Source organism: Coenobita brevimanus, chromosome 103 (assembly GCF_032717465.1).
Source record: "Coenobita brevimanus isolate Jiangsu-jjx chromosome 103, ASM3271746v2, whole genome shotgun sequence".
Classification (NCBI taxonomy): Eukaryota; Metazoa; Arthropoda; class Malacostraca; order Decapoda; family Coenobitidae; genus Coenobita; species Coenobita brevimanus.
This window is the reverse complement of record NC_137056.1, coordinates 14795963-14807065: the sequence shown is the minus strand read 5'-3', so window position 1 is coordinate 14807065 and position 11103 is coordinate 14795963. Positions and strand designations below refer to the sequence as shown.

The window sequence follows — 11103 nt, the reverse complement described above, 5'->3', positions numbered from 1 at the left end:
GGTGTCATGGGATATCCTATCTGTGTTAATGTGAGAGCACAAAACCCACACGGCCGTGAGTGTGCGTGGGAAAAGAGGGGAGAGTCCATGTCACAGGCCTTGTTTTAATATTCCAGAGTTTCACCCAAACCAAATCTGACATAGCAGTGATGATAAGAATGTTAAATGCGTAAGTAAAACCCATTAAATTACAGGTTAGGTCATACTTGAAGTTAGTTTAGGTTAGGTAAGGAGGTTAGGGTATGTTTGGTTAGGTTAAAGCTTATATTTTTATTTTTTTCTATGTTTTTCACTGTGATTCATTTGAAACTGATATTTGTGTCGTGGTGGATGATTTTAATAATAGTGCAGTACAGAATATTGTTCAAGACTTCAGTATAAAACTTATATACCACGTAAGCCTGTGTGCTAAACAATGTTGCAATTAAAACTGAAGCGAAATTACTTGTACTGCTATTGATAACTTTCTGTTTTGTTTAGAAAAGAATGTTGCTCCACAGAAAGCAAAACTGTCAATACATGCTCCAATTAAATGTACAATTTCCACTTAGTACAAAAATATTTTAATTACAAATAAGAGGATAAATAATGTACTTAGCGTATGTCAACAGCCCTCTATATTTTTCTTTTACCAGGTATGTAACTACTAAGATTTTTTTTGTTAATTTAAAAGGTATAATCATAAAACCATATTGTTGAAGTCTTTTAGTTTTATGTTGTGGTCAGGGATGGGGTCAATTATGAATTGAATTGGAATTGAATTGGAATTGATGCGAAAAATGCATGAATTGGAATTGGATTGAATTGAAAAAAAATATTTTCAAAATAATTGAATTGATTTGGAATTGATATCGAAATAATTAGAATTGAATTGGAATTGATACCAATTAATAGCATGAATTGATATGAATTGATACCAATTAATAGCAATGAATTGATATGAATTGATTGATGTTACTAAAAATAAATATTGTGATCAGACATTATAAAATACTGTATAGTTTACTGGCAACTTGGCAAGTGCCAACAATGTATGCATAACATTGCTTAATTTCAATTATATTGTGATGTTTGGCAACATTATTCATGTAATTATATCACAGTAGGCCTGGTAAACTTAAACTATGTTCTTTTCATATAGCCTATGTTTTAATAATATAGGCTATTTAAGAATGTGTTCTTTTCCTTATAATTGTCTCTACAATTATTAAAAAAAAAAATTGTATGATATGTTCAAGAATGGCAGGTTTGAATCCTGTCAGTTTGCCTGGATGAGCTGGTGTGTACATGTCCAGTACATGTCCTGCCTAACCTGCCATACCCTGTTGGCCAGTGTGCAAAGTTCAGTAGTGTGGTGGAAACCACTGGCAGCTGGTCTATGATAAGTGGCTTACTCTGCTTTAAAAAACAAATCCTGTGACAAAAATGCCTCTTAAATCAAATGTACATAGCCATTTCAACATGCCTTCTAGTTCTAGTGAATGCAAACCAGGAAACCTTAAAGCTGTTTGCCGTCACTGTAAGCAGCCTGTTGGTGGATCTACCAAAGCAACATCAAACTTCAGGAGGGATTTAGAGGTGAGCATTTGGTTACTTTAGTAGTACCTGATTAGTATTTTAGACAGAAGAAATTAAGAAGAATTTCTTTAGATATTCAGTACACTATGGCTACTACTGTATGAGAGAGAGAGAGAATTTTATTACCCTCTTTCTTTACACTTTTTCAGAGTACTTAGTACTTACAGTATTTGTTTATTTGGTTTAAGTCAACACATTTGATATTTATAGTTATTAGTGCAGTTGCAGTCATTCATAAACTATACTGTACTGTAATATCTTTTTGTGCTTTTGGGTTTGGCATTGTACCTAACTAGAACCTAGCCTAACCTCTTGAAAGCTGAACAAAAACAGGCTGAAATAGGGTTATTAGTTGTAAGGTATGTATTAGCTGTATGAAAAAGAAAAGGAAAGACAGGTGTTTGTTAAAATATACTGTAATATTTTCTTTTTGTGCCTTTGGGTTTGGTAATGTACTGGTACCTAATTAACCTAACCTAACCTCTTAGAAGCTGAACCAAAACAGGTTGAGATAGGGTTATTAGTTGTAAGGCATGTATTAGCTGTATAAAAAAGAAAACAGGAAAAACTGGTTTTCAATAAAATATGCTGTAATGTAGCCTCTTTTGTGTGCTTTTGGTTTTGGTACTGTACCTATCTAACCTAGCCTAACTCTTTAAAAGATGAACCAAAACAGATTGAGACAGAGTTATTTGTTGTAAGATATGTATTAGTTGTATAAAAAAAGAAAAAGGAAAAACAGTTTTTTTTTATAAAATATACTGTGGCCAGTAGTGGATTCGGACTGCCGACCACCAGATCAGTTGCTGAGTGCTCAACCAACCGAGCGGATTTTGAACTATTACCATCAGGTCAGTCACCAAACGCTCTACCAACCGAGCTGGGGCTCTGGGTAGCTCGGCTGGTGGAGCGCTTGGCTACTGATCTGATGGTCGGTAGTTCGAATCTATCGCTGGCCAGTGGCCACCTTTGGAGGGAAGTAGTGTAGCAGTCTCCTGTAATTCTAGCGAGGCTACATAGTAATATGGCTTAGCTCTATGGATTAATTTCCATTTTTATATCAGTCAAGCCACCTGGATCCCTTAACAGTATTATATGTAAACTCTGTACATGGGTGGGAAGTTTTGTTCAGAGCCTTGTAAAACTAAATAATTTATTTTCCCTTGTTTTTCTTTTCAGAAGAACCACCCAGAAATCTATGAAAAGCTCGATATTCCACCAGCAGATCCACAACAGCCCTCAATGGTTAACTTCATGAAAGGCAGTACCAAAGGAAGCAAGTGGACATCCACCAACTCACGGCAGATTGAACTTACTAACTGTATTGTGAACTTTATTGCACATGATCTCCTTCCTCTGTCCCTGGTTGATAGTGAGCGATTCCGCATGCTCATGGTGACTGCAGAGCCAAAGTTTTCAATGCCTAGTCGTAAGCATCTGAGTAGTGTACTTCTACCACAAAAGTCAAACAGTGTTCAGTCCCGGTTGAAGACCAAGTTACAGAAAGCCCAGAGTTTATGTGTGACAGTTGATTTGTGGTCCAGTAGGGATATGAGGTCCTTTATAGGTGTAACTGGTCATTTCATAATTGACCACAACACGAATAGTGTTATGCTGGCATGCCGTCGCTTTAAAGGCGCCCATACTTCAGAAAATATCTATGAGCTTTATCACGAAACAATGGCCCTCTATAATGTTGGGAGTAAGGTAACTACCATTGTTACAGATAACGCAGCAAATATGGTGAAGGCATTTACTCTTTTCCCAATGGAGCAACTTGAAGATGATGACGACGGTGATGATTTTGGTGTCAGTGTCTGTGATACTTTTCCATCTGATGATGCAGCACCTACAAAGTCTACAGTGTATGAATATCTACCCCCAAATCGCAGTCCATGCTTTGCTCATACTTTGCAGCTTGTGGTAAAAGATGGCTTAGAGAACGATAGTCAGATCAAGCAATTTCTGGCAAAAGTAGCAAAGCTAGTTAGTTTTTGTAGGAAATCAGCAACTGCTACTGAAGTTCTATCAAATGAATTAAAACTCCAGATGGCAACATGTACACGCTGGAATAGCCAGCTGATGATGATAAGGTCAGTGCTACGTGTTTCATCTAATGTGTGGGACAAACTTGACACTCCTTACAAGTTGAAACAGTATGAGCTGAACACCATAAAAGAGCTTTGTGATATACTTGAGCCATTTGAGTATGTGACATCAGATTCAGGGACAAAACATGGTGACATCTAGTTTGGTAATTAACTGTGTCCGTGGCCTTCGGGCTGCTTTAGCTAATCTTCATGAAGTGCATAAGTGCAAACTTGTTTCTACACTGCAGGCCTCTACAGAAACTCGCCTGAGTAAGTTTGAGTCTATGGAGGATTTCCAGCTAGCTGCCACCTTAGACCCACGTTACAAGCTGGATTGGTGCCATGACAATGAAGTCGAAGACATTCGTGACCTTCTGACTAGGAAATACAATGCACTGAATGAAGCATGCAGTGGGTGTGGGGCTTCTTCATCTACTGCCCCTGAAGAACCACCACCGATGAAAAGGAACAAATTCTTTGCTTTGGTGAACCGGTCCTCTACACCAACAGCAAGACCATCAGAAACCGAGGTTTCACTCTACCTCAGCCAACCATGTATACAAGAAGACAGTAATCCCCTTGGCTACTGGAAGGCCAAACAAAGTGAGCTTCCCATCCTCACTATACTTGCAACAAAGTACCTAGCCATTCCTGCTACATCGGCTCCTGTTGAAAGACTGTTTTCTGTTGCTGGCAAGCTTTTCAGGCCTGAAAGGTGCAATTTAGGTGACAAAAAATTTGAAGAATTGATGATGATCAGATGTAATTCTGAGTAACATTTTTCCAGGGCCAATTTTGAAATTCTAATTTTTGTTCCAAAAAAAGAAGTAAGTTTTATGTTAAGGATATTGGATAGTATTGCGACTTGCAACAGTGTTGTTGATTTAAAGGAAGTTCTTTGTTAAACATGAAAATTGAGATCTAATATTAACAATATACAGTATGTAACCTTGAAGTTGGTGACAAATTTTTGGAAAATAGATATGTGAATGAATAAACAGTTTTATTTTTCCTCTTGATATTACTGGGAGTACCTGGGTGGCATAAGATTTAAATAAGTACCTTCAATTGGAATTGACAGGCTTATAAATTGAATTGAACTGGAATTGAAAACGTATTATTGAATTGAACTGGAATTGAAAACGTATTATTAAATTAATTGGAATTGAATTGAATTGACAAGCTTATGAATTGAATTGAATTGGAATTAAACATTTATTTTTCTAAATGAATTGGAATTGAATTGAATAATTCACATTTTACGTTGAATTGGAATTGAATTGAATTGATAAAAATTATTTGACTCCAACCCTGGTTGTGGTACTCATCGGCATGAAATAAATAACCTTAATTTAAATTTGTGCCAATGTTCTGTTTCAGTTGTAATGTAAAAGTTAACTTCAAGGGTAGTTTTGACAGTTTTGGCCTATACTATCAATTATGCATTTTATGTAAAACTACTTAAAACATCAGTGTATAGGCTGTTTGTATGTTTCAAGATCTATATTTACTGAAATTTCCAAAATAAGTAAATTTTCCGGAATTACACCCAACTCACCTTGAAGCTTAAAATTTTCATTTTTTAATGTTTTGTAGTGTGATTAATTTGAATCTGATATTCATTTCTGTCGGAAATAACTTTTTTTTTTTTTTTTAAATTCCAAACCAAGCTAACCCAACCAGCTTAATCTAACCTGACCTAACTTAGGACCTAACTTTAAGAAGAGAAGATAACTGCAGTAGGCCAATAGCCCCATGCCAGACAGCTCCCACAAGAGTGTGACTAATTTACCCTGCCTACAATTGCCCATGCAGGCCCATGCTAGGCAGCTCTCACAGGAGTGTGACTACAAGAATGACAAATTTTGTATGCAACCCATACCTGTCATACGCTTATCTAGCCTTCTGTATGCTTGGAACTTTCTAAATAGGGGGCAGCAACTAGGGTACAACACTGGGAAACCAATTCCATTCATAATTACTCGATTCCAAGTCAGTGTAATACAATCCCTTGGCCCCACGTTAATAATTTGCTGATTACCACGTCGATTTACAAGTACCATATGTCAGTTCCAGCTGCCTACACTGCATATATACATGTACAATATGACGTCTGTTTACATTGAAGGATGCTCCGGTGATCTTTGATGAAGTATTTACCAAATAGTGATAGTGATCGCCATATCTGAGATCTGGTTTCGGTCCCCATTCCTTGAAACTGCTGAATTTCTCACTAGATATGGTGAAAGGATCTAGCCCCAAACAATTTATCTTGTTCCTGTACAGATCTTGGTGGCGTTGATTCAGATATCTGCACATATCTGACAGTTTCATCTCTGACAACCCTGTCTGGACAGCCATTACTGCGAGGAGTTTGCCGTCCAATATGGAGTCGTAAACAAAATCACGTGATTTCTGTGACGTCACTGGAAAAGGTCTATTCCTCTTTTTTGTGTTAGCTTCTGCCATTAGTGAGAACCTCTCAGTTTCCACACTGGAATGAAGCAATGTTAGGATGAGCTTTGCTGAAGAGACAAGGTTCCTAAAAACATACTGGTCTGAAAAATGTCTTCGTTTGGAATGATACAACCAAAGTTCTTTACAGCTTTTCGTAAGAAGTAGGTTACGTTCATCAGCACTGAAATATGTTAGCAAATCCTCTCACTTTCTGAAAGTCACTCTGAGATTCTACTAGATGTCCATATTTTGCCATTAAATTGTCTAGCTTTGGTAGAGTTTTCCTAGCATTAAAATCTATTGCAATCTTAGATATATGAATTTCATTTCCTTAAACAAAGGGTCAAAAAGATGCAACTATTTTTTGAGCTCAACAAATGCTGTTAGATTAAAGGAGAGACATCTCATCCTGAAATGCTTGTTAATTTCATCATTGACTCAAACTCACTTCCCAAGCTAACTTGCTCAAGGGGAATATGATGACTTGTATTATCAGGTTCAATCTTTGTTAAGCCATCTACAAACTCTGGTTTGATGAAATTCTTACGAATTATCCTTGTTATTCGGATACTTTCATCTTGAAGGATGGCTGTCAAGCTGCTTTTACTCTGAAATAATGTATTAATTGATTGAAAAATCCAAACATATTTATCTGCTACATTTCATACAGGAAAATGTACTAATTATCAATGAAAATTCAATATCCCTAGGTTCTTAAGTATTTTGCCTGGGCGTCCTTACGCCCTACGCCTTTGAAAATTTGTCAAAAGTTTCTAGGCTTAGGGACATGTCCTTACGGTTGGCAGCACTGTCATAGAATAGGCCTACATTGATCAATATATATCTACGCACTGCAGAGTTATCAGTAACACTGGATGTGTGTTCTTACCTAATTGTATCATTACAGGAATGAGTCAAGCTCGTACTGTCCCGTGTCTTAAACCTTATATATCGTACATATCCTTAAATTTGTGAATTGTTTTGGCACACACTATTTCATTCGGTAGTGCATTCCACTGATCAATTGCTCTATTTGGGAAACTAAAATTCCTTACGTCTTTATCACCTCTCCTTATGCAGTTTTTTGCAGTGTCCTCTTGCTGATACTTCCCCATAGGTTAAGTAATTATTTGTGTCTATTTTCTCCTTCCCTGATATGCATTTATATAGCATTATCATGTCACCTCTTTTCCTTCTCTCCTGTAGTGTTGGTAGATTCAGTTTATTTAGTCTTTCTTCGTAGCTTAGATCCCTTAAGCTTGGTACCCATCTTGTAGCGGCCCGTTGAACTTTTTCAATCTTGTCTATGTGTTTTTTTTTGATGAGGACTCCAGACTACTGATGCATACTCCAGGGTTGGTCTGATGAATGATGTTATTATCTTAGCATGTCTTCATTTATGTATGTAAACGCTATTCTCATATTGGCAAGCAGTGTATCATGTTCCGTACCTTCTAACTGATGTGGTCAGCCGGAGATAGTCTGTTATTGGCAATCACATCTAGGTCCTTTTCTTCTTCTGATGTGTGTAGGGTTTTATTTCCTAACATATAATCCCAATCAGGTCTTTTTCCACTTTTACCAAACTTGATTACATGACACTTGTCCACACTGAATTCCATTTGCCATGTATTACTCCATTCACGAAGTTTATTTAATTCTTCTTGTAGCTCTTTACTAGAGTCTGTGTTAGCAATTCTCCTTTGTATTTTTGCATCATCTGCAAACATATTTAGATAGCTTTCATTTCCAGTGTTACTGTCTATATCATTTATATACACTAAAAACATGATTGGTGCCAGCACTGAGCCCTGTGGTACTCCCCTAGTCACTTCTTTCCATGATGAGTAATTTCCCCTTAGTACTGTTCTCATTTTTCTTTTTATGAGAAAATCTTGCATCCAACAAAACAGTTTGCCTCGAATTCCTCCTTGATGGTACAGTTTCCATAAAAGTCTTTGGTGTGGTACTGTGTCAAATGCTTTCTTGAAATCTAAATAGATACTGTCCACCCATCCTTCTCTTTCCTGTAATGTGTTTGTTACTCTGTCATAGTAGCTCAACATATTCGTAACACATGATTTTCCTTTTCTGAAACCAAACTGTCTTTCTGTTATCATATTGTGTTCTAGATGATTTATCCAAGCTTTTCTTATAAGCTTTTCTAATACCTTACAACACTGTTTAGTGATACTGGTCGGAAGTTAAGTGGATTTTGTCTATTCCCCTTCTTGAATAAGGGAACAATGTTTGCTTTTTTCCAGATATCAGGTAGTTTACCTTGACTCAAGGATTTCTTGAAAATTAAAAATAATGGTTTACTTAACTCCTTTGCATATTCACATAGCACCCAACATGAAATTTCATCAGGACCATTTGCTTTTCCTTTGTCTAATTTACTTAGCTCCTCCTGTATTTCTTTTTCTGATGTTTGTATATCTGGTAGTATGTGTGATGATGCATGTTCCACATAATTCCTCGCAAAATTTTTTTACTCTGTAAAAACTGATTGGAAATTCTTGTTTAGTGCTTCACAAATATCCTTCTCTTGTGTATAAGTGATTCCATCGTCCGTAATGGATTGTATTTTATCTTTTACTTTGGTTTTGCTTCTGATGTAGCAATAAAATAGCCTTGGTTGATCACTATTTTTATTTATGATATCCTCCTCAAACTGCTTTTGGGCTTCCCTCCTTATTCTTGTATAATCGTTTCTTGCCTGTTTGTAATTATTATTATTATATGCCCTTTCACTATTGTGTCTTCTGTATCTATTCCACAACAAATCCCTTTTTTCTTTTGATTTTTTACACTCTGTGTGTGTGTGTGTGTGTGTGTGTTTGTGTGTGTAATTTTTGCAGTACGTTTGAACAGTCTCCAGGGTACTGGGCTTACTCAATCCTCATCCCATTCTATGCACTGTCTCATTGCAGGAATTAAAAAATAAAGGAGGGGGTCCCTAGTCCCCTCACCCCGCCCCCTTTAGCCACCTTTTACGACATGCAAGGAATACGGTGGCAGAATTCTTCCTAACAACCTGACCGCAGAGTGGTAGTACACCCACGAGCAAAAGTTCGCCGACAGTCCCTGGCAGGCATATGTATCCAAACAGCCCATAGACTCTTTGGGCGCAGAGCTTATCCACCAGAGTAAAGGCCCTCTCCCATTTCGGCGAAAGTGGGGAAGATAAAGTCACGATGTGTCAAAAATCCCTAATCGTGGGTATTCGTGATCAAAATCTTGTCCATTCGTGGCATGTCGCCGATACGTCGCACGAGGTGGAAATTTGTTGTGGGGGGCCACGACGTTTTCATGCTGCATGAAAACGTTGTGGCCCTCCACGATTTTGTAAAATTTCGCAGATTAGTCGTCGACAACAAGGCGACGCCTCGGCGACGTCGGGGATTACCCGGCGTATAAACCGCGTATGATCGCCGACATCGGCGAGGCATCGGTGGTGAAAAAAACCGTTGAGATGTCGTACGGTCATACGGCAAAGCATCGGCAATGTATCAGCAATGCATCGGTGAGGTTAATACGACATAGCCTACATAAACCGTACGATACGTACCGGGTTGTGCCGATACTGCGCCGACATGTAGGCGAACTCAGGGGAATAACGTCGTGCCTCTTGCGCCGATGCATTCGCCGACACATCGACGATACATGTTGACAGCACACCGCCGTTGTACCTTTATCGCCGTTGAATCACCGTAAAAAAAAACGTTAAAATTTGAATTTAGAATAATGCTTGCGCATTTCGCCGATATATCGGTGATATGTCGGCTACTAGTCGCCGGTTATATCGTATACTCTGCCAAGGTGTCGGCGTTTTGTCGTACTGGTGTCGCCGGTATTACGCCGACACCACGATTCTTGGTCAGAGTCGTCGACACATCACCGACTTCGGCCACGATTTTCATCGTGGCTTCATCGTGCCTATTTACGCCGAAGTGGGAGAGGTCCTTAAGGGAGAAGGGAGGAGACAGAGAGGGGGAGGGAGAGGAAAGCATATAATAAGGCAGGGGAGGGAAAAAGCCAGTGGCGATGGTAGATACCACATATCGGGTGTTTTATCTATCTATCTATCTATTGCTAGACGCCTCAATCCCGTTTGGGGTGGCCACAAACAAATCGCCTCCAAGTCGCCCTGTCCCCCGCCATTTCACTGCCCTGCTCCCAACTCACACCCCCCTCTCTCATATACCTCTCCACCTCATCCCTCCATCTCATCCTCGGCCTCCCCCTCCCTCTTCCCTCCTCCACCTCACTCACATACACTCTCTTCGTCAGTCTTTCACCCTCCATCCTCTCCACATGGCCAAACCACCTCAGTGTGTTCCTCATAACGCTTCCTATCACATCCACATCCACACCACAACGCTCCTTTATATCCTCATTCGTCAGCCTGTCTCTCCACGTGACTCCACAGGCTCCTCTTAAATAACTCATTTCCACTGCTCTCACTCTTGACTTGTGTCCTTCCAACAATGTCCAAGCTTCACTTCCGTACGTTAGAGTTGGTATCACAATACTGTCATGTAGTAACTTTTTCACTTCCATGCTCACTTCCCTGTTTCTTATCACTGCTTTCAAGGAACCAGCAACCTTTCTTCCCTGCTGTACCCTTTCAAGCACTTCACCCTCCAAACCTCCATCCTTACTCATCACACTACCCAAATACTTAAACGTACTCACATTTTCCAATTCCTCACCATCCAACCTCGCTGTACATTCACTAACTTCACCTCTCTCAAAGACCATCACTTTACTCTTCCCTACATTCACCTTTAGGTTCCGTTTCTTACACACTCTCTCAAACTCATCCACCAAGCCTTGAAGCTCTCCTTCGTCTTCACTCAGCAACACAGTATCATCTGCAAACAACAGTACAGGGAGTTTCCAAACACTATCCTCTCTCACTAGGGCCACTCCAACATCCACTACCCTACCTTGTACCTCTTTTATTACCCCATCC

The 11103-nt window shown here is 39.0% G+C and overlaps 1 pseudogene; it reads left to right on the top strand.

Moving 5' to 3' along the window:
- The first annotated feature begins 1425 nt into the window (after positions 1–1425).
- On the top strand, positions 1426–4444 carry LOC145415769 (E3 SUMO-protein ligase ZBED1-like; annotated as a pseudogene).
- Positions 4445–11103: the final 6659 nt, after the last annotated feature.